This window comes from Erythrolamprus reginae, chromosome 1 (genome assembly GCF_031021105.1).
Source record: "Erythrolamprus reginae isolate rEryReg1 chromosome 1, rEryReg1.hap1, whole genome shotgun sequence".
Classification (NCBI taxonomy): domain Eukaryota; kingdom Metazoa; phylum Chordata; class Lepidosauria; order Squamata; family Dipsadidae; genus Erythrolamprus; species Erythrolamprus reginae.
Genome location: NC_091950.1, coordinates 144,785,806 through 144,808,758, shown reverse-complemented (window position 1 = coordinate 144,808,758; position 22,953 = coordinate 144,785,806). Strand labels below are relative to the sequence as shown.

At 40.4% G+C, this 22,953-nt stretch overlaps 1 long non-coding RNA gene across 2 annotated transcripts; it reads right to left on the bottom strand.

The window, feature by feature from the left end:
* Positions 1–1,705: 1,705 nt before the first annotated feature.
* On the bottom strand, positions 1,706–22,197 carry LOC139159253 (uncharacterized). 2 transcript variants are annotated; one of them, XR_011557804.1, is made up of 3 exons: positions 22,137–22,197; positions 9,946–10,014; positions 1,706–1,750 (listed from the first exon to the last, which is right to left on the bottom strand). It is a non-coding gene; the product is annotated as an uncharacterized lncRNA (long non-coding RNA). The 2 variants fall into 2 exon arrangements; XR_011557803.1 differs by lacking the exon at positions 22,137–22,197 and adding an exon at positions 10,385–10,467.
* Positions 22,198–22,953: the final 756 nt, after the last annotated feature.

Sequence of the window (22,953 nt, the reverse complement as noted above, 5' to 3'; positions counted from 1 at the left end):
ATTATTATGCCCCCCTTCTTGGATATGAATTGCCTTTTTAAAAAGTCGTGACTTTGACTAAGAAGTGGACCGGTTCAAAAACCCTGAAAAATGTGAACAAATATTAGAAACAGTAATTGCAGTTTTGTTTTTCTGAGTCAAGCGCTAAGGATGTGGACTTGGCTTAGCAAAGTGGCTCAGGCCCACACTGCTGTTTCATAAAACAAGGCTGAAGCTTAGTCTCATAAAACACATTAGTCACTGTTACGGGGCTAAGAATAAATGGCAGACGGCAGAAACTGAGGGTGAAATAGGGGTTGAGAGGGCAGTAAGGCTGGGATGCAGAAGATACCATTGAACGTTGTCCAACTTGTTCCATGCTCTTTTCTCTTGGGGCCCTGCTTGCTCTTTGTGGGTTGGGGGAAGAGAATGAGGGGGTGGTGACTCATGTTGCATTGGATTCCGGATCGCAAAGTTCAGTCTGGGGCAAGGTCTGAGGTTGGCGCCTCCTTCCATCTGCCTTTGTCTCGTGGACTCTCTTATCCTGGAAACCAGCTGACCTGGTTCTGATTCCCAGCAGGGGACAAGGCCTAGGATGGGCCCACGGCCAAGAATGTGCGGAGAGCATAAAGCAGGCCAGGAAACAACCTTGAATTAGCCACTATTGTTTCATCGCCACTCTTCGTCCTTCGCCATCTGCCCTCTTATTGTTCACAGGCAATGCCAAATCGCGGCCATTTAGAGGGCAATTTTCACACCAGATCTAATGAGGCACATTCTGTGCGAGTGTGTCTGTAGGAAGGGAAGACTGAGATTGCGGCATTTGACTCTCAACTTCTCACTTTCAAAGCCGGAAGTAAAATAAAAATGCCCGATTTTATTAAATGGTGTGAAATCACCCAGCTTCACTTTGGCTTAGAATAAGAGTGAATAATCTGAAGAGGTACAAATGGCCCTTGGTAACTTTCAACAAGGCGTTCCAAATGCCTTATCAAATGGCAGTTTTTGATGGGACAGAAGGAGGAAAGTGCCAACAAGTTAATCATATCATTGCATTTAATTTTAATTACATTTTAAAAGAATGGATTATCCATCCACCACTTTGGCCCAGAAAGACTGTGTCCTGCACTTGGAGAGAAGCATTAACATACATCCCTATTGTGTCATGATCCCAGTTGGAATCAAGTAAATTTGCTATTATTATTATTATTATTATTATTATTATTATTATTATTATTATTTATTAGATTTGTATGCCGGCCCTCTCTGAAAACTCGGGGCGGCTCACAACAGTAATACAAAAACAATATAACAGTGAGACAAATCTAATATTAAAATAAAACATATATAAAACCCCAACAATTTAAAACCATACAACACATACATACCAAACATAAAATATAAAAGCCTAGGGGAGGATGTCTCAGTTTCCCCATGCCTGGTGATAAATGTGGGTCTTGAGTAATTTGCGAAAGACAAGGAGGGTGGGGGCAGTTCTAATCTCCGGGGACAGTTGATTCCAGAGGGCCAGGGCCGCCACAGAGAAGACTCTTCCCCTGGGGCCCGCCAAATGACATTGTTTGGTTGACGGGACCCGGAGAAGGCCAACTCTGTGGGACCTTATCGGCCGCTGGGATTCATGTGGTAGAAGGCAGTTCCGGATGTATTCTGGTCCAATGCCATGTAGGGCTTCTAAGGTCATTACCAACACTTTGAATTGTGACCAGAAACCGAGTTCATAGGTTATTACTTCAAATCGTATTACATTGTCCTTGAAAGGGGAGAGAAAAATATGCATCTTGTGTGAGAATTAAAACTGACAAGCTCAAAAGTCAGCAATCCGACCACTGAACTGGACCACTGCAGTTATAAGGAAGAGATCGAAAATCTTTCTTCGCACAAACAAATGGGACACTTTGAATATATGGCCCTATGAGAAAGAGGTGCAAAGAGTGAGTTTTGAATTCAGTACAAAAACGGCTTCATTTTCTACTTGGCAGTCATTTCTTAGTGGCTTTCTGAATTTTTGCAACAAAATTACTTATAGAGGTCTGCACTTTATGACTTCTAAATCTGAAATCAACCAAAAGATGTCTGAGAGACAAATTAGCCCTCAATAGCCACATTAACACAAACAATATCTATAGACCCATGCAGTAACGGGCAGCCGAACTTTTTACTGCTACACTGTGAGTATGGCTTATTTTGTAGATGTGGCTTGATGGTCATGTGACTGGGTAGGAGTGGCTTCCCGGCCATGTGACCAGGTGGGAGTGGCTTGAACAATCATCATCGTTCAAGTGAACTGTTAAATCCTCGACTTACAACCTCACCAATGTTGCTCTCTGGGGTGACAATTTGATTCACGTTTCACACGTTCTCCTTCCTGGGTCACTCCCTGCCTCAGGCTGGGTAGCTAGGCGAATGGGGACTGATCAGCTGTTGAGAAAAGAGGGGGGAGGAAATGGGCCCCCTGCAACTCCTGCTGGTGCTGGTCTCCCTGCCGCTTTCCGAGGAGGAGGAGGATGGGAGGGGGGATAGTCAGCTAGAGCTGAGCACACAGCTTCATTTCCACTGGTGGAACTGTGTTCCACCCCATCCTGCCTGCTGCCCACCCCTGGACCCATGATGACGAACCTATGGCAGGTGGCACACAAAGACCTCTCTGCAGGCATGCCTGCCATCGCCTATGTTGTGGTTAGCTCTGGCCCAGCTCCTGCCCCAAGCAATGTGGAGGTGGATGTGGGGGAGACATCCATATGCCGCAGGCCTGTTTTGCTTCCAGTAGAATCTGTCTCCTCTGACCAAGGAAGCATGAGTGACAGGGAAGAGGGGACTTCGGCAGACAGCCCAGGAGGAGATCAATCATCTGTATCATCCCTGGATTCTGAAGAAGAATTAAGGACACATCCACGCATGCATAGAGTGATGCATAGGAGACAACAACTGAAGGATTATTACAAGAGAAAATCAGACCACCTGTGGATGGGTGGGGCTGCTGCAATTAGTGCTACAGATAAAAGTGCAGCCTGGTGTTTTAGCCTCACGGCATTTTATCTGATTCATTGTTTTGTCAAGATCGTGGTTTTTTGCTGTTCAGGATTGTGTGTGTGGACTCTCTGGACTTTAGAATTGGACTCAATTTCCCAGTTATTGGGTGAGCAATTGGACTGCATTTAACCTGTGCCTTGTGTGTACCAGAAAATGCCTTTGACATTTAAAAAGGGAGCTTTTTCTGCTTTTCTGTTTATAAAAACTTTTGGGTTTTCCTTTTATCGTGTGGCGTGTGTCTTCCTGCACTAATTACCCTGTAATTATGGGCAGTTGAAACACACCGGCAGAACAGCCCAACCCACTCCATTTTGCATGCTCACATGCCCCACTCTCCAGCTGGTCTTCGGGTCTCTGTCGAACATAAGCCGGGGAAGGGCCTTGCCATGTTCTGCGATGGGGAAAGAAATTGGGACAGATCACAGAAGATACAGGAGGGAGGAATCCAGGGGAAAACTAGCATGCACTGGGGAAATAAATTGAGAAGACTGGGGATTGCCCTTCACCGTTTTAGTGCTATTAGGCCTCCCTGAAGCCTCATGAAACTAAAATCAGGGTGTGGGGGGTACAGTAACTCCCTGCCCGTTTTTGGTCCCAAGAGGCTTCAGGAAGGCCTGCACCAAAGCGGGCTGGGGGGGTTGCCAGTGCATGCATGAGGAGTGGGGGAGAGCATGGGATAGCTGTGACCATGTATTTATTTATTTTATTTATTTAATGTATATTCCGCCTATCTCACTGCTGTGATTCTGGGAATATGACTTCATAAGTTGCCTTTTGACAATTTGTCACCATCACGCCTTTCTACTTTCTTTTTTTATTTGGACCCAGCCCAGCAATTATTCCAGGTAAGTGAAGGTATTCAGATGAAAATATAATCTATGGCTTTGCATATGGCATATATAATGAATAATTCAATCAATCAATCAAAGAAGAGAAACTTTAAAGATGAGGGTATCAATACAAAATAAAATAAAATGAGGGTATCACAGCTTCATCCACAACAACACAAGAGCACACAACATTTCAAGCTTAATATTAACCGCTCCAAACTTGACTGTAAATAATATGACTTTAGTAATCGGGTTGTTGAAGCGTGGAACTCATTACCGGACTCTGTAGTATCGTCCCCTAACCCCCAACATTTTACCCTTAGACTATCCACGGTTGAACCTCTCCAGATTCCTAAGAGGCCAGTAAGGGGCATACATAAGCGCACTAGAGTGCCTTCCGTCCCCTGTCCTATAGTCTCTCTATATCTTGTATTTCTTCTTTACTATATCCTCTACCTTCATTGTGTATTATTGTGTATTGGACAAAATAAATAAATAAAATAAATAAATAAATAAAATCTCAGGTCCACTTAGTAGAGTTCAATAAGACGTATTTCAATGAAAGCATCAGTATACCTATATATTTTTTATCTCCAACAAGAAGAAGTTATTAAACTGCATCAATTGAAAATAATTTGCAATGATTTTATGAACTGTTTCCATGAATATGTTGATGCAGACAAATTATAGGGTTACCTTCTAACTTTTACAATTTTCAGAATTTCTTCAATAAAGCCAGTTATTAAGTTTTCATGGGAGTAAATGTGACATCTGGTGGTGAGAGGCAGTAGCACTGATACCCTGTGAATGACAATATTTTTCCTCCTCTTATGCTGATTTTGACATCCCTTAAAAGGTCTCTTGAGGGATGCGGTGACTCAGTGGCTAAAACGCTGAGTTTGTCGATCAGAAAGGCTGGCATTTCACAGTTTGACTCCCTAGTGCCACGTAATGGACTGAGCTCCTGTTATTTGTCCTAGCTTCTGCCAATCTAGTAGTTTGAAAGCATGTAAAACTGTAAGTAGAAAAATAAGGAACACCTTTGGTAGGAATGTGATAGTGTTCTGTGCACCTTCGGCGTTTAGTCATGCTGGCCATATGACCATAGAGACATCTTTGGACAACGCTGGCTCTTCGGCAGTGAAGGACTATCAAATTTTTTACTACCACACTGTGGGCGTGGCTTATGCAGGACACCCTGCATTTACTTTCAACATCTTTCAGTGCAAATTGGGTGCTCTAGGGTGGAGCTCCATTTTCACTACCCCACTGTGTTCTCCCCTGCTCTTTGGCTTTGAAATGGAGATGAGCACCACTCGGGAACGACTAGCACATATGAGCAAGGGGAACCATTACCTTTATTTTTAAAAGGTCTCTTGACCAATTTCTCTACTTAGTGTTCTGTCGGGCTCTCTGGTAGCATCCTCCCAAAAATGCACAGGTACAAATTTCAGACACCCACGTTTGAAAATTCAAAACAATGTTCTTTATAATGAAAATTCACTTAAACCAAGCCCTCTTTTGGTATAGCAAAGAGCACTCGTCTCCAAACAAACTGGTAATTTGTACAAGTCCCTTATCAGTTCTGTGATACTTAGCTTGCAGCTGTGAGGCAATTCACAGTCCTTCTTCTTTCACAAAGAAACACACTTTGCTCTGGTTTAGTTTCAAAGCGGGGGGAAATCAGCACACAAAAGGTCAAAGTCAGTAAAGCAGTCACGAAACACAACGATCAGATAATCCTCCACAATGGCCAAACCCGCAGGCTGCTCTTTATAGCAGCCTCACTAATTACCACAGCCCCACCCAACCACAGGTGGCCTCATTTTCTTTGATAATAATCTCTCAGTTGTTGTTGCCTATGCATCGCTCTCCTCATGCGTGGCTGTATCATTAACTCTTGTTCCGAATCCAAGGAGGAGTTAGATAATTGATCTCCTTCTGAGCTGTCTGCCCCACTCTTCTCCTCCCTGTCACTCATGTCTTCTTGGTCAGAGGAGCCTTCATCAGCAGATTCCACCGGGGGGGGGGGCAAAACAGGCCTGCAGCATGTGGATGTCTCCCCCACATCCACAGTCCTTGGGGCAGGAGCCTGGCCAGAGCTAACCACAACACTTAGTAAAGTTTTTTTAAGGATTTTTCAGACTCTAGTAAACTTACCCAAACTATTTGTCTTGTTGTTACTGGATTGATAGACTTCCTCCTATGAGCTTGCAACCTCTTATATATAGCGATGTTTGTAGTAATATTATAATAATATTGACTAACTTTTGGAGTTTTAAAATGAAGTTTCCAGTTTGGACTATCAGTTGTTGACACTATGCCCCAAAAAGAAGCTATCCATAGAAGGCCACATGGTCACCCGTTCTTGGGAACAGTCGAGATTTAAAATTGTGCAGGTCATAAAGAGTTGTGCAATTGAAAAAAATCATCGTATTTACCCAAATAGAAACCTAATCCGTTTAAAAGACCATTTTTCCTGGCTTATTTTTTTTAAAGTACAGTGATACCTCGTCTTACAAACGCCTCGTCATACAAACTTTTCAAGATACAAACCCGGGGTTTAAGATTTTTTTGCCTCTTCTTACAAACTATTTTCACCTTACAAACCCACCACCACCGTTTTTGCGCTGCTGGGATTCCTCTGAGGCTCCCCTCCATGGGAAACCCCACCTCCAGACTTCCATGTTTTTGTGATGCTGCAGGGGAATCCCAGAAGCGCAAAATTGGGTGCTTCGCTGGCAACGGAGACTCCCAGTGAGGGGAGCCTCAGTGAAATCACAGCATCTCAAAAACACAGAGGTCCGGAGGTGGGGATTCGAGGACTTCAGTGTTTTTGCAATGCTGTGATTTCACTGATGCTCCCTTCGCCGGGAAACCCCACCTCCAGACTTCCGTTGCCAGCGAAGCACTCGTTTTTGCGATGCTGGGATTCTGCTGCTGGGATTCCCCTGCAGCATTGCAAAAACACAGAAGTCCGGAGGTGGGGTTTCCCATGGAGGGGAGCCTCAGGGAAATTCCAGCAGTGCAAAAACTGACACTTCGGCTGGCAAAAGGGGTGAATTTTGGGCTTGCACGCATTAATCACTTTTCCATTGATTCCTATGGGAAACATTGTTTCATCTTACAAACTTTTCACCTTAAGAACCTCGTCCCGGAACCAATTAAGTTTGTAAGACAAGGTATCACTGTACTTTAATAGTTCTTTTCATGCAACGGGAATGGCTGCGATCGAACAATGACATCTCTTTGCTAATATCTTTTTGCAGGAGTGATCTGTCACTCTTCCTTTGCGGGGAAACAGAATGAGTAAGATTTTTTCATTGGTCCGTGTGCTACAGTTTATCAAAGGAACGAAACAAATGGAAACAAACCTAGAAAAGGCAGATTTCTGGAAACAGAGGTCTGACGTATAAATGCAGGAGAATTGAGTTGTAGATTCTAGGTCTGCAATACTTCCGAGGACAATGGGAACAATCACAAGAGCCGGAGTGGCACAGCAGGTAGAGTGCTGTATTGCAGGCCACTGAAGCTGACTGTAGATCTGTAAGTCAGCAGTTCAAATCTCATCACTGGCTCAGGGTTGACTCAGCCTTCCATCCTTCCGAGGTGGGTAAAATGAGAACCCGGATTGTGGGGGCAATAGGCTGGTTCTGTTAAAAAGAAGTGCTATTGCTAACATGTTGTAAGCCGCCCTGAATCTAAGGAGAAGGGCGGCATAAAAATCGAATAAATAAATAAAATAAATAAATTTAAAATATGCTCCCTAGGTTACCAACAGCAATAATAGTTCCTCTTGAGGTTTAGTCATAGAAAAAAAGGGAAAGAACAAGACAAGCCTGCTTAATTCTGAATATGTACTATTTTTCTAGCCATAAAGATTTGGCTTTGCATACTAGGAGACGTGACAGCACCTAGCTCACCTTGGCTGACCTTGAAAAAAAAATCTAGGCAGGTCAGGTTACTATTACTAATATTTGGGTGACTACTAAGAAACCACAGGGCTGCAGGCTTAACCCAGAAAATAAAACAATTGTAGAAATGGAAGAAGGAAATAGCAAGTCACTTCTATGCATTAACTGCCGTTTGTACAGCACTGGGTTGAGGCCACTATGGAGGAAGAGGTTGACATTCCGAAAAAGATTTCTTAAACCAGTTTCATTTCCAACTGGTTTGCACATAGGAAACAAGACTCTTCTTTCCATGATTGCCACCTGCTGGAGGCTTTAAGCTGCTTAGCTCCTATTGTGGTTAGCTCTGCCCCTGCTCCTGCCCCAAGGACTGTGGATGTGGGGGAGACATCCACATGCTGCAGGCCTGTTTTACCCCCCGCCCGGTGGAATCTGCTGATGAAGGATCCTCTGACCAAGAAGACATGAGTGACAGGGAGGAGGAGAGTGTGGCAGACAGCTCAGAAGGAGATCAATTATCTAGCTCCTCCTTGGATTCAGAACAAGAATTAATGATACAGCCACGCATGCGGAGGGCGATGCATAGGCAACAACAACTGAGAGATTATTATCAAGAAAATGTGGCCACCTGTGGTTGGGTGGGGCTGTGGTAATTAGCAGCCTGTGGGTTTGGCCATTGTGGAGGATTATCTGATCGGTGTGTTTCATGACTGCTTTACTGACTTTGACCTTTTGTGTGCTGATTTTTTCCCTGCTTTGAAACTAAACCAGAGCAAAATGTATTTCACTTTGTGAAAGAAGGACTTTGAATTGCCTCACAGCTGCAAGCTAAGTATCACAGAACTGATAAGGGACTTGTATAAATTACCAGTTTGTTTGGAGACGAGTGCTCTTTGCTATACCAAAAGAGGGCTTGGTTTAAGTGAATTTTCATTATAAAGAACATTGTTTTGAATTTTCAAACGTGTGTGTGTCTGAAATTTGTACCTGTGAATTTTTGGGAGGATTCTACCAGAGAGCCCGACAGAACAGCTCCTATAGGTATAAACTGCAAACGAAGCCTGCTTGAGAAGTCTCTTTCTGAATTTCAACCATCCTTCGCTTTTTCTACTGTGGTGGCCTGATAAGTAGAAAGTAGTGATTGAAAGGATAAAAAGACAGTAGGGACGGTAGACACAACGGTGCACTTATGCATGCCTCTTACAGACCCCTTAGAAAAGGGGAGAGGTTGACTGTAGATAATGTAAGGTTGAAGATTTGGGGGTTAGGGGAAGAAACAACAGAGTCAGGTAGTGAGTTCCAGGCATTGACCACTCTATTGCTGAAGTCATATTTTCTGCAGTTTAGTTTGGAGCGATTTACATTTAGTTTGTATCTATTACATGCTCTTTTGTTGTTATTGTTGAAGGTGTAGTCATTAACAGGAAGGACATTATGGTGTATGGTTTTATGAACATCAGTTAATACATATGAATATCAATTCGGAGGTGACATAGTTGTAAATTGTCTAATAGCGGTATTTGAAGTCTGGAGAAATAAGGTACTTTGTTTCGAGAGGAGTGAAGGACTCTTCCTATGAAATATTTCTGGACTCTTTCAATTGTATTAATGTCTGTTATGCAATGAGGGTTCCATACAGGTGAGCTGTATTCAAGAATTGGTCTGATGAATGTTTTGTATGCTCTGGTTAGCATTTCAGTGTTTCTAGAGAAGAAGCTACATAAGATTAGATTTACAACAGCTTTTTTGGCACTGCTGTTACAGTGGGCTCTAGCACCTAGGTCATTCGATATGAGTACTCCAAGGTCTTTGACAAAGTGAGGGTCAGCTGCGAGTTCATTTCTTCCAAGTATGTATTTAATATTCTGATTCTTTTTACCAATGTGTAAGACAGCATTTGTTGGTTGAGATTTGAAGTTGCCAGTTGTTAGACCATTCAGCTAGATGATCAAGGTCCTTTTGAAGGTTCTTCAACTAGCTTTTGTAACAGTATAGCTATGAAGAGCCATGCCCTCAGGATGGGGGAAGATGAAACCCATAAGTCATACAACTAAGTGAATTGCTAAGCATCCAAGAAACTGGTTGGTCTTTCCTTATAGGGGAAGCAAAATTTAGTTGTTGAAGACACTGTTAAGAAATCAGTGACTGAAATTGTTTTTTCAGTGCTGAAATACCTTAATTTTCATTCACAAGAACAGCATGAGTTAACGTGGGTGCCAATTGGTAAGACATCACATTTTAACCTGAAATACAAGAACAAGTAGAGAGAGATGAATAAATGGAAAATCCTGAAAGAAACTTTGGGGTTTGCAGGCATAATCTGAGGGTATGTGACCCACTAGAACCAGAAAGCAGGGTGGGGGTTTTTTACCCTTAAAAAAGGAAGGGGAAGGAGTTCTGACTTTAAATTACTTCCAGATCTCTCTGGAGAAAATTGTGCAGAAAAATGAAGTCATTATTTTATCACACAGCTTGATTGTACAGGGAAATAACTTGTAGTCAAAATATTTGGAAAGGATCCATTTTACCACTTAATTTCCTGATTAATTTTGCAGGTGGAGCAAATCAGGAATAAATCTGACTATGTAAGTGACCTACCAAGCTATTACTTACAATCAGAAGTGGACTCATGGTTTGGATCCAGGCTTCAGCAAGTCTTCTTCCAGACAGAGGGCTCCAAGCATGGACCAGGCATTGCTTCTTTATTGTCACCTACAAGCAACTGACTTTCGACAGTCTAACTGTGCATATATCCAGTACAGTTCTGATCCTAGCACTGAGTGACTGATTGAGCAAGGTCATAATAGATATACTGTACTCCCATTATATCCTTTGTGGTGGATCTTCTTCTATGACAGTGCTTCTCAACCTGGGGGTTCAAATGACCATTTCACAGGGGTCGCCTAAGACCATGGGAAAAGACAAATTTCCCACGGTGTTAGGAACTAAAGCTTCTATTCTGGCACCTTGGGACATATTTTTACAATTCAGCCAATCAGGCGTTTACAGTGGGGGTGTCCCTCTGACCTTCCTGCCAATCAGCTTATTCATTCATTCATTCATTCATTCATTCATTCATTCATTCATTCATTCATTCATTTATTGGATTTATATGCCGCCCCTCTCCGCAGACTCGGGGAAGCTAACAACAGTAATGAAACACATATAATAATAATCCAATACTAAAAACAGTTAAAAATTCATTATTATAAAAACTGAATATACATACACATATACCATGCATAAAATTGTAGAGGCCTAGGGGAAAGAGTATCTCAATTCCCCCATGCCTGGCGGCAGAGGTGGGTTTTAAGCAGCTTATGAAAGGCAATCTCTGGGGGTAGTTGGTTCCAGAGGGCCGGGGCCGCCACAGAGAAGGCTCTTCCCCTGGGTACCGCCAAGAGACATTGTTTAGTTGATGAGACCCAGAGAAGACCCATTCTGTGGGACCTAACTAGTCGCTGGGATTCATGCAGCAGAAGGCGGTCCCCGAGATAATCTGGTCTGGTGCCATGAAGGGCTTTATAGGTCATAACCAACACTTTGAATTGTGACTGGAAACTGATCGGCAACCAATGCAGACTGTGGAGTGTTGGTGTAACATGGGCATATTTGATTGCTCTCACAACTGCATTCTGCATGATCTGAAGTTTCCGAACACTTTTCAAAGGTAGCCCCATGTAGAGAGCTTGAAGCTCTGTTGGGAGAATTGGTGCTAGACTTATGGTTGGGGGTCACCACAACACGAAGAACTGTGTTAAGAGGTCACAGCATTAGAAAGGTTGAGAACCACTGTTCTATGACATAATTTCTGTTTTGTTTTTAATTAATCCTTGAATTATTGCTGAAATATTTTCCCCCAGAAAGAATTTGTTTCAAATGCTTGAAGCTGTCATATTATTATTTTAAAAAGCAGAAATGTCTATTACTTTGCCACAGAGATGATAAATAAAAAGGCTTTTAAAACCACTCTTATTGTACATTATGATGTTAGAGGCTTTCCCTTTCCATGAAAGAAAAACATGGTAACACCATAATTCTTTCAAGTTAAATTTAATATTTGTTTTTTATCTGCTTGTAGATTTACATCTCTACCTGTACTGTATACATACCCTGTTTCCCCGAAAATAAGACGTACCCCGAAAGTAAGGCATGTCAGAGGTTTTGCAGAATTTGCTAATATAAGGCACCCCCCGAAAATAAGGCATAGTCAAGTTTACATACGGTATGGTGGAAAAACATACGGTACCATTCAAAGCTGTTCATAGTGGTACCGTAATAATGTGGCGTCCCCTGCTGGCCCCTTCCATCGCTTTGTACCGTCCAGTACAGCAGATACAGTCTGCTGCTGTCTCACCACCATTACAGTCTCCACTACAGTTCGTAGACTATAGTTCCTCTGGTGGCCGGAAGCTGCAATAGCGGGAGTATCCTGTTGTACCATATAAGTGCCGTCGTTTGTGTGTGTGTGTGTCATACTGACAGGTACCCAACTGTACGGTACACTTTCTTTGGGGGGTGTCAGCTTTTCTGCCTGTGAATTTGTCTTATTTGAGAAATATAAGGCACCCCCCAAAAATAAGACGTAGCACAACTTTTGGAGCAAAAATTAATATAAGACAGTGTCTTATTTTCTGGGAAACACGGTATTCGCTTTCATTTTAGAGTTGCCGAATATCACCCATTTACCCATCTATTGCCTCACTATTGATTGCCCCACTAATATTTTAAAGAATATATTTTATCTGCACTTTTGACGGGGCAAGATTATACCCTTCATAATACCCATAGATAATGACTACGCACTTGAAATTCAGATTAGGCAAAAGAAGGAGAGAGCAGCCCCCATGTCACGGAAGTCAGCTTTTACAGAGTTACCTTAAGAGACATCTCTGTCACGGTGGATATTCTTTTATTTTTGATGAAATGAACCATTAACTGTGTCTTAACTTGGCTTGATTCCCAGAAACTCTGGGAGTTGAAATATGGTGGAAACCTGATGTGACCTGACACCTGGCCATAGGAGCAGAGGTGCAATGTTCACTCAACAAATCTGAGGTTGTTTTTCCCCCAAATAGTTTTAATTTGAATTTGAACAAGTCAAAGTGGAAAGCACAGGCAGTGGAACCAGGTGGGTGTTGGTAACATTATCTTGCTAAATCACTTCTGCTTGAGAGAAATAATCTTCGGTGACTTTTTAAGGCTGGGAAAAGTGAGCATCTATATTTACCCATATCTTATCAAAACGACTATGAGCATATTTACATTTAGGCAGGAAAAATCAAAGGTATGTACAGGTTAGATGAGACCTGGCTCAAAAACAGTAACTGTGAGAAGGACCTTGGAATCCTAGTGGATGATCCCTTGAATATGAGCCAGCAGTGTGGCGCTGCAGCCCAAAAAACCAATACAATCCTGATTTGTATAAACAGAGGCATAGAATCAAGATCACATGAAGTATTAGTACCGTTTTATAAAACCCTAATAAGACCACACGTGGAATTCTGTAACCAATGGTCACCGTAATATCAGAAAGATGTTGAGACTGAAAAAAGTTCAGACAAGAGCAACTAAGATGATCAAAGGTCTGGAGACTAAAACATATGAAGAACGGCTGTGGGATTTGTATTAGCTTGTTCAGGGATAGGCAAAATTGGCTCTTCTATGACTTTTGGACTTCAATTCCCAGATTCCCTGAGCTCAGGAATTCTGGAAGTTGAAATCCACATGTCCTAGAAGAGCCAACTTTGCCTACCCCTGGGCTACTCTAAAGAAAAGAAGATGTTAATACCACTTTAGTGGTATTAGTAAGTGGTATTTAGTAAGGCTACACTTGGAATTCTGCATTCAGTTTTGGTTCCCACGATGCAAAACAGGATGTTGAGACTTTAGAAAGAGTACAGAGAAGAGCAACAAAGATGATTAGGAGACTGGCGGCTAAAATATAAGAACGGTTGCAGGAACTAGGTATGTCTAGTTTAATGAAAAGAAGGAGTAGGGGAGACAATATCTCAGGGGTTGCCACAAAGAAGAGGGAGTCAAACTATTCTCCAAAGCACCTGAGGGTAGAACAAATAATACTACTACTTTATAATGCCTTGGTAAGACCACCCTTGAAATACTGCATCCAGCTTTGGTTGCCATGATATAAAAAAGACATTGAAACATTAGGAAGAGTGCAGAGAAAGGCAACAAAACTGATTAGGGGACTAAAGCCTAAAATACTTGAAGAACAGTTGCAGCAGGCATTGGTTATGTCTAATTTAATGAAAAGAAGAGCTGGGTGACATGAATGCAGTGTTCCAAAATGTAAGGTGCTGCCACAAAGAAAAGGCGGAACAAGAAGCAATGGTTGGAAATTAACCAAGGAGAGAAGCAACATAGAGCTAAGGAGAAATTTCCTGACAGTGAAAATAATAATCAATGAAACATTTTGCCTTCTGAAGTTGTGGTTGCTCCATCACTGGAGGTTTTTAAGAAGAGATTGGGCAGTCATTTGTTTGAAACTAAGGTCTCCTGCTTGAGCAGGGGTTTGGACTAGAAGACCTCCAAGATCCCTTCCAACTCTGTTATTCTGTTCTTTTCTCCTTTACCTATCAGTTCCCACTGAAAACTGTGATGATGGCATGGCACTAGTTACACAGCTCAGTGGTTTAGTTGCACCATAGTGTCTGTATAGTTGTTTATGCAGGAGAGATGGTGGTAACTGTGCATGCACACATGGAGAAGAGCAGTGACCCTTTTGAACTCAGAACCTAAGATGACAGTGTAAAGTTTAACCTACTTTATACTGCTTGTATAATTAAGGGAATCCAAGCTTAACCTTTTTCCCAAGATTATGAAACAGACGAGAAGGATTGATATCGGTTCATTATTAATGTTCATTACACAGTTACATATAAATTTCAAAGTTCCAAAATCACATGTTCAAATGACAACAGTTCCGGCAAACGGAGCAAATAGCCTGTTCAAAACCATGTGGCGCTTCAGTTTTGCAAGGTTGCCAAACTGCACCTTTTTGACTGCTATAACAGTGGAGAAATTCTGGAGGAAAATGAATCCAGTAATTACAGCTCATCAGTCCGGACTGCATTTCAGACATAAACACTCTAGAAAATGTCCAGAGATACTTTACCAGAAGAGCCCTTCACTCCTCCACTTGCAACCGAATACCCTACGAAACAAGACTTACAATTTGTTTATTTATTTATTCAATTTTTTATGCCACGCTTCTCCTTAGATTTAGGGTGGCTTACAACATGTTAGCAACAGCACTTTTATTTTTTAACATATTGCCCCCACAATCTGGGTCCTCATTTTACCCACCTCCGAGTCAACCTTGGAAGGCTGAGTCAACCTTGAGCCGATGATGAGATTTGAACCACTGACCTACAATCCTTGGCTTAGAAACTTAAACATGGTTATTAAACACGACCTAAGCCTAGCCCATATAATCATATGCTACAACGCTCTCCCAGCCAATGACTACTTCACCTTCAACCATAACAACACACGAGCACACAACAGATACAAACTTAATGTAAACCACTCCAAACTTGACTGTAGGAAATACGACTTCAGTAACTGAGTAGTTGATGCATGGAACTCATTACCTGATTCTGTAGTGTCTTCTCCTAACCCCCAAAACTTTACCCTTAGACTCTCCACTATTGACCTCTCCCAATTCCTAAGAGGTCAGTAAGGGGTATGCCTAAGTGCACCAGTGTGCCTTCTGTCCCCTGTCCCTACTGTTTCTTCATTTTTACTTGTTGCCTGTGTATGAATATTATTACTTCTAATGCTTTTTCTTTTATATTTTAGACTTTTACTAGTATCACGTATTTAAATATTATTGACAAACAAACAAACAAAATAAAAATAAAATTTGAAAGACTCCTTAAAGCAAAAGGCTAAATATTAAAAGTAACTTGTCCCAGAGTAAAAGCTTTCAGGGTGCTGAGTACCATGAACCTTTGTTAACATCTGTTCTGGGAAGAAACACAGGGGCTTTTCTTTATTGGTTGTTAGGAGAGAATTAAAGGAAGTGTTTTTCTGGCATTCTTTTTGTCTTTAAAAAATGAACTTTTTTCCCCAATAGATTTCTGTTCTTTCAGAACTAAAACGTACATTTTAGGAATATGCAAATAATTTTTTTACAGGAGTTTTTTTTTTTATTTGCCTTTCTGGAAACAGAATTTTAAACTTAATCATGTCCATTTTATTGTGTAAACTGTAAACTCTTTAGGCAAATCATATTAATGGTCCACATGAATTTTTCCATGTAGAGGCCTCTTCTATTCTTGCCACTATAATCAAATTAGGCACAATTTCCTGTTTTGCCTGTACATCCAAAAAGTAATCTTAATGGTACATTAGGGATAAAGTAGCATGCTGTGATTTTTTTTTTTACACTGTCAAGCACCTCCTTCCAATATGCTTGATTTTTTTTTCACCCACCCATCACACTGACAATCTTCTATTCTTATCCCTGCATAATACAAATGGAATTTGTATTATGCAGGGATATACCCCATGTCCAGTCAACGAAGCAGTGGAAGTGATGTGCTGGTGCCTGGAGGCTGTTGGGGTCTGGATGGGTGTCAACAGACTCAAACTCAACCCGGATAAGACGGAGTGGCTGTGGGTTCTGCCTCCCAGGGACAATTCCATCTGTCCGTCCATAACCCTGGGGGGGGGGATTATTGACCCCCTCAGAGAGGGTCCACAACTCACATTAGAGAAACATCTTTCAGCTGTGGCGAAGGGGGCGTTTGCCCAGGTTCGCCTGGTGCACCAGTTGCAGCCCTATCTGGACCGGGACTCACTGATCACAGTCACTCATGCCCTCATCACCTTGAGGTTCAACTACTGCAATGCTCTCTACAAGGGGCTACCTTTGAAAAGTGTTCAGAAACTTCAGATCGTGCAGAATGCAGTTGCGAGAGACATCATGAGCTTCCCAAGGTATGCCCATGTTACACCAACACTCCGCAGTCTGCATTGGTTGACCTATAAAGCCCTTCATGGCATCGGACCAGAATATCTCCGGGACCGCCTTCTGCCGCAAGAATCCCAGCGACTGGTTAGGTCCCACAGAGTTGGCCTTCTCCGGGTCCCGTCGACTAAACAATGTCGTTTGGCGGGACCCAGGAGAAGAGCCTTCTCTGTGGCAGCCCCGACCCTCTGGAACCAGCTCCCCCCGGGGATTAGAACTGCCCCCACCCTTCTTGTCTTTCGTAAAGTTCTTAAGACCCATCTCTGCCGTCAGGCATGGGGGAACGGACACATCTCCCCCGGGCCTATACAGTTTATACATGGTATGTTTGTGTGTGTGTTTGCTTTTAATAATGGGTTTTTTAGCATTTTTTAAATTATTAGATTTGTTCTTACATTGTTCTTGTTATTGTTGTGAGCCGCCCTGAGTCTACGGAGAGGGGCGGCATACAAATCTAATTAATAATAATAATAATAATAATAATAATAATAATAATACAAATGGAATTTTTTTTCTCCTCGTGGAGGTATCAAAGATCCTTTTGCTCTCTTATATTCAGTGTGATATTGAACCCTTTGGCCAGACTTGGGACCATCTAGGCTTGAAAGAGATGCGTAAACAGATCGTTGCTATGTCTTTGTCTTTTATCAGTATCACAAATGCTTTAAACCCACATTTATTGATGTGGTGCAGTAACTTCATGAATCGGTAGTTACCCAATCAATTGGAGTAAATCTTATGTACTTCATATAAGCCAGTGTTTTCAAATTTGGCAACTTTAAGATGGACTCATTTCAACTCCAAGAATTCCTCAGCCAGCCTGTTGGGCTGGGGAATTCTGGGAGTTGAAGTCTAAAGCCCACTGCAACAACATCACCAAAAAGGCTTCTAGAGTTGTTAACCTGATCCTATGCAGCTTCTGCTCCGGCAATCTCACACTACTCACCAGAGCCTACAAAACATTTGCCAGACCCATCCTTGAATACAGTTCACCTGTCTGGAACCCATACCACATCTTGGACATCAACACCCTAGAAAACGTCCAAAGATATTTCACCAGAAGAGCCCTTCACTCCTCCACTCGAAACGGAATGCCCTATGAAAACAGACTATCAATCCTAGGCCTAGAAAGCTTAGAACTACGACGCCTAAAACACGATCTAAGTATTGCCCACAAAATCATATGCTGCAACGTCCTGCCTGTCAATGACTACTTCAGCTTCAACCGCAACAACACAAGAGCACGCAACAAATTCAAACTCAATATTAATCGCTCCAAGCTCGAGTGTAAAAAATATGACTTTAGCAATCGAGTTGTTGAAGCGTGGAACTCATTACCTGACTCAGTAGTGTCAACCCCCAACCCCCAACATTTCTCCCTTAGACTATCCATGATTGACCTCGCCAGGTTCTTAAGAGGTCAGTAAGGGGCGTGCATAAGTGCACTAGTGTGCCTTTCGTCCCCTGTCCAATTTGTTTCCCCTTATCCCATATGTCATATATCTTTTCTCCCTTTCATATATCTTCTCTTCTATTTTCATATCTTTTCCTTATATGTAATACTTCATGCCTATTCCCCTCAATATGGACAAACAAACAAACAAACAAATTAAATTAAATTAAATAAATAAATAAAATAAATAAATAAAATAAATAAAATAAATAAAATAAATAAAATAAATAAAATAAATAAAATAAATAAAATAAATAAAATAAATAAAATAAATAAAATAAATAAAATAAATAAAATAAATAAAATAAATAAAATAAATAAAATAAATAAAATATCCTAAAGTGGTCAAGTATGAATAACAATGACACAAGTTAATGTGTTTGGTGCTTGAATTCTTGCAAGCATTTTGGAATGTTAAACCAAGAAAAAAATTAGTTATAGCTGTAAATATTTTAAATGGTTTATTCCAAATTTTTATGTGTGTTTGTTTGCATGTGTATGTGTAGTTTTGCTATTGCTTGCTTCGTAGACTAAAACTGTCTGGCCAAAGATCACGCAACTGGCTTCATCCCTAAAACTGGACTAGAATTCATGCTTTTCAGAAGAAAGATAAATGTTATAAAAGTAAATGCCACATCAAAGGGCATGTGTGTATAAGCATACATACTAACATAAATACATATGTTCTGGACAGATGTGCATATCTTTATGTATATATGTGTCAGTTCTGCCATTCTTGGCTTGCTGCCTTGCTGACATCCTGCCATCAAAGTCTGTAGGGGGGGGCACAGAGGGGCAAATAAACATATAGAAACATAGAAACATAGAAGATCGATGACAGAAAAAGACCTCATGATCCATCTAGTCTGTCCTTATACTATTTCCTGTATTTTATCTTTAGGATGGATATATGTTTATCCCAGGCATGTTTAAAATTAGTTACCAACCACGTCACATTTTTGTTTATTTCCAGACAGTATTGTGGACATAAATTGGGCACATGTGGCATTTTTTTGCAGCATTTTTACTTGCTTTTGAATTGCTCATAGAAATGTCCAATGAACATATCTTTGCTATTCAGTTATACTCATCTTAAAATCATAACAAACACAAATATGGTTTAAGATCTTCAAGCATTGGTATTTTACTGTGGGGTATTCTAATGCTTTGTTCCAAATTTTTTACAAATAAATGATATTGTTTAATCATCAGTAGAAAAATAATGTTGATTTAGGATTGTCTAAAATAAATGTCAATAGTCATTCCGGAGTTGTAGATGTTGCTAATTTTTTCAAAATATTCACATATATTCACAAGATATTGTGAAATCAAAATAACTAAATGCCATATATTGCCTTTCTACAGTTTTAAACAATTCAAATAGTTTTAGCAATAATTCAAATACTGTAGTTTAAAATTTTAATAGGAAATAAGCTGTTCCAAAATATTAACATACTTATCAGACTATGAAATTAAATAACGGTTTACTGGCTATTTGCCTCTGGGAGGCTCATTCATATTGTGAATAAGAATAAGAATCAATATATGGTAGTACTTATTTCAGAGTATGTTGCAATTGTTTCACAGAGCATAAGGCTAGAAATACTAATGTAATAACTAAAATAAGAACCAAGCTTCTGCCACAATGTCAGAGGGATCACATAATATCTTTTATATTGTATCCCTAATGGTTTTGGATTTGATCATTTGAATTCCACAGAGAAATAGAAATCAAAATATATGCCAAACGATAAAGCCAAAATTCAGAAAAGTTAAAATTCTAATTATCATATGATAGCTGTAATTTAGATCAAGACAATCAGAGTTTGTTCTTGTCTCAATCAACCTCACAAGGTGGTTCTTGTGGGAAAAATAGGAGGAGGGAACACTATGTATGGTACCTTGAGCTCCTGAAGGCAAGATGGCATTTGTTTTTTCTTTTAAGAGCCCTGTATCCAGTGATGGGCTTCTATGGGTATGGTCAGGTACGCAGAACCGGTAGAAATATTTTGATTTTTCTTTTTCCCCCCTTCTGGGCATGTTTTTCCTATCGCAGTAAATGAAGTTGAATGTGTATAATTTTAGAAGACCTGTGCGTGCGTGTGTACACATACAGTTTATATAGTAGATAATGTATATTTTTGTGTGCCTGTGTATAATATGTATGTACACATATGGCACATATACATAGAATTAAAGAGTATATTTTGGATGTTCAGTAATAGTAAATAGATAGAGAAATCGTATCTCTTTGAGGCGAGGAGAGGCCAGGCATCCTAACCCTAACCCAAACCCTTGACATGAGTGACGTCAAATTAGCCACCTTTAAGCCAGTCACATGACCTTTAAGCCACACACACCCTGGTCACATGATCACCAAGCCACTCTCGCCTGGTCACATGGCTGGCAAGCCACACCCACAAAATAAACCACGCCCACAGTGTGGTAGTAAAAAATTTTGTAGCCCTTCACTGATCTAGACACTTCCAGGACCAGGTTAGCCAGTGACATCACCCTTGCCCAGTTGAAGACTTCTTTCATGTTCCAAGCAGGAACTGGAGGGAAGGTTAAGTGTTCATCCTGGCCCCATGGCAGATCTTGGATTTCGAATGCAGACTTGTTAACCTCCTGCACATTGGTCCCAACCACAAGTTACCACACTCCTCTTGGCTTGGTGACATATATTTATTGTCTACTTACAAACTGCCCCTATTACCTCATTACAGCCAATAAGGGCCCACAGAGTCGGTCTTCTCCAAGTTCCATCCACCAAGCAATGTCGGTTGGCGGGACCTCAGGGAAGAGCCTTCTCTGTGGTGGCTCCAACCCTATGGAATCAATTGCCTCCAGAGATTTTCCTCCCTACCAGTCTTCCAGAAAACTGTTAAGGCCTGGCTTTTCTGGCAGGCTTGGAATTAGATTGACTGCTGTGTGTGTATGGTTCTTTTTAGGATATTATTTTATTGTTATTATATTACTGATTTTATTTGTATTTTAGTACTATTGTATTTATCTCATTTGTTAGCCGCTCTGAGTCCGCTTTGGAATGAGCAGCATATAAATACGATAAATAAATAAAATAAATAAATATTATCATGGTAGAGAAAAGATGGATCAATCACCACTACTTTTTGGTCAATGTTTAACGCTTGGTTTTAAAACTTTTAATGTTTATATGTACTTTGTCTCTTTTTTCTTTACTTTCCCCCCTTTTATCCTGTGTAGTAAGAATCAGGATAATAACAACGGCAACAAGTATTACTATTAGTATACTACCACCAGCAAAATAAACCCAGCCACTAAGTGACAGCAAAGAGTTATGTCCTTTCTTATCTGGCTACCATCTAATAGTCACCCTGGTTTGTGCAGCTTAGCTTTGGTAGTTATAAATTTATTTTTTTGTAATGAGGGGGGAAGGTGGGAGAGTTAAGGCTTTATTTATAAAACTACAGGAAAAAAATAGCAAATGGAATAAGAAAGAAAAGGAGAGGAAAGGCTGAAAACACTACGTATATACAATTGTGTTTCTCATATACATATACACACTCTATAATGAATTGAGTATAATTGGCTAGAAAAATCCTTCATCTGGAGCTAGCAGCATCAAAGCCAAACCAATAAAATCTCGACACAATATCATAAAGCTAAGCTGTATTTTCATTGCCATTGACAACATTTTCATTAATATTGTTGACGTGTGGGCAATTACAGATTTTACCTGGCTTTTTTCCCCTTGCAAATGCTTTAGAGTGTTCTGAAATTGGTTGTTTCCTTAATGGATACAGCATGGGTTGAACAGAGAGAAACATATTGTACTCCAGTGAAGGACCCATTATGACTAATGGGGTTTCTATAGCTTATGTTAATTACTGTCTCATGGATTGATCAAATATTTGGTAGAAATTAACGTACAGTACCTTGGCTTTCTGTATATGTATCTATTTTCTTTGCTTGAAGAATGGTACATAGAGTAGTTTATTATTGGCAAACAATTTCAAAACAATTTCCATAATGATGGTGTTCAGTGATATTTAGCAGTTGTGTTCCCAAAGTCAGGCATGTGTCTTTAATTCACAAAAGCACAGCACAAGAGCATCAGATACAGAAGAATTTAACAAAGTGTTATATATGCTATACTGTAGATTACATTTCTTGATCCTGAAATCCTGGATCACAACAGCTCTTTTAACCATAATAATGTTTTAGATATTATTTAAAAAACCATTTGCCTATCTGGCATAATGCCTAGCACAGACATTTTAATTAGGTTTTCATTGTTCACATTATTGCAGCATACAAATTGATTGACAGGCAATGCAGATGAGATTATTGCAAAGAGATATATACTGCAACAAATAAATAAATTTCAGAGGTGGGGAGGGTTAATGCAGGGGTAAGTTCCACATTCTTCTACTGCTGGTTCGCTTTGGGATGCAAGTCTTAGGCAGGCAGAGGGCAAGAAAATGTGTATCTTGTATTTCTTACAGCAGTCATCTACCCATCCCACTGATACTCCAATCATAAGGAGAACCACTTCTCCAGGCAATGTTTGTTTGTTTGTTTGTTTATTATTTATTTATTTATCTATTTGTTTATTTATTTGTTTATTTGTTTATTTGTTTATTTGTTTATTTATTTATTTATTTATTTATTTGATTTGATTTGATTTGATTTGATTTGATTTGATTTGATTTGATTTGATTTGATTTGATTTGATTTGATTTGTATGCCGCC